This window comes from Gossypium arboreum, chromosome 10 (genome assembly GCF_025698485.1).
Source record: "Gossypium arboreum isolate Shixiya-1 chromosome 10, ASM2569848v2, whole genome shotgun sequence".
Classification (NCBI taxonomy): Eukaryota; Viridiplantae; Streptophyta; class Magnoliopsida; order Malvales; family Malvaceae; genus Gossypium; species Gossypium arboreum.
The window spans coordinates 85,038,823-85,040,642 of NC_069079.1; the positions used below are offsets into that span (position 1 = coordinate 85,038,823).

The following is a 1,820-nucleotide window of genomic DNA, read 5'->3' on the forward strand; positions in this document are numbered from 1 at the left end:
CGACAGACTCATACTCACTTAGTTGTTTCTTCTTGGATAGTACATCCTTCATAAACTTCACATAATTTGACATTTGTTCTAAAGTCTCCACCAATGGAATATTGATGTGTAATTGCTTCAGAACATCCAAAAACTTCTTGAATTGTACCTTCTATTTTTGCTTGTGTTGCTGCAATCTTTTTGGATATAGAGGTGATGGAGCTTTCGGTTGAACCGGGCAACTCTTCTGAGTAGGCAAATCTGCATCCAAAGAAGATGTTAAAGTGTCTAAATTCACTAAGTTAGGATTTACCTTGTCAATCTTTGCAGATTCTGACTCTTTTGGTGTAGGGACTTCAACAGCTGGTTGACTTTCCCCCTTTTGAACAGGCTCGTCCTCAACATCAATCAATCGGGGTTCCAAAATTTTACCACTTCGCAATGCCACTGCCTTGATATGTTCTTTACCCAAATTTATTGGATTCTCAGTATCCCTTTACAAGGTTCCTTGTGTTCTATTACGAAGCTCCGTAGCTAACTGACCCATTTGGTTTTCCAAATTTTTCAGTGTTGCTTCTTGACTCTAGATCAAAGCGTCATTCTTCGCCATGTATGCTTTCAACAAGTCCTCCAAACTATTTGATGATTCAACTTGAGGTGGTTTTGGAGCTTGCTGATTAAACCCCTGAGATTGGTTCGGTCTATGCTGCATAAAGTTGTTGTTTGGTCCATTTCCTTGGCTACTCCAAGAAAAGTTGGGGTGATTACGCCATGAAGGATTATAGAAGTTGGACTAGGGTCCTTTTCCACTCTTTTTTTGATGTTGGTTCCCCACATAGTATACTGAGTCTAGATTCAATGGGCAACTCTCAAAAGAATGACCTTCCCCACAGTACATACAGGAAACTACTTCAAACGGACTTGGTGGCTAAGTTGCAAAATTATTACCACCATTAGCGGTAAACTGCTTTAACATAGAGGAAATAGACGATACCTGAGCTGATAACGAAGTGAGAGCATCAACTTCATGAACTCTGGCTACAAGTCTTCTTGAAGCTGGTCGATTTGTTGGCCATTTATAGTTGTTGCTTGCGATCCTCTCGATGATCTAATAAGCCTCATTATAAGACTTAGACAAAATTGCACCATTCGTAGAAGCATCTACCATCAATCTTGTATGTGCATTGAGATCATTATAGAATGACTCCAACTGGATACAATGAGGAAACCCATGATGAGGAAACCTACGAAGTAACTCCTTGAATCGCTCCCAAGACTTATACAAAGACTCGTCATCCAATTGATGGAAAGTTGTGATCTCATTCCTCAACTTAGCATTGGCAGGAAATACTTAACCAAAAATCTCTCTCGTAATTCTTTCCATGTAGATATTGAACTTGGTGGCAATGAATTAAACCATGCTCATGCTCAATCTTGCAACGAGTATGGAAACAATTTCAACCTCAGTACATCTTCAATTACACCGGCTATCTTGAATGAGTCACTCACCTCCATAAACAATCGAAGGTGGAGATGTGGATCTTCCGTGGGCATACCACTAAATTGGCCCACCGTTTGTAGTATTTGAAACATCACCGGTTTCAATTCGAATTGGGTAGCCTTAATATTTGGCCTTCTAATTCCTAGATTTAACTCATTGAAAAGCGGTACAACATATTGTCTGATGCATCGATCCCTATCATCGGCAATGAGGATAGGATTTCGTACATGTTCAGCTTCATTACCTTGGTCCTAATTTTGATTTCCAAGGTCCATCTCATTCTATCTCTGAGCTATTCATTCACGTCTTCTTTGTCTAAAAGTTCTCACAATTTCAAGTT

The 1,820-nt window shown here is 39.6% G+C and overlaps 1 non-coding gene across 1 annotated transcript; it reads left to right on the plus strand.

Annotated features, from left to right (window-relative positions):
• The first annotated feature begins 1,205 nt into the window (after positions 1 to 1,205).
• On the plus strand, positions 1,206 to 1,312 carry LOC128283304 (small nucleolar RNA R71). Its single transcript, XR_008273646.1, has one exon. It is a non-coding gene; the product is annotated as a small nucleolar RNA R71 (small nucleolar RNA).
• Positions 1,313 to 1,820: the final 508 nt, after the last annotated feature.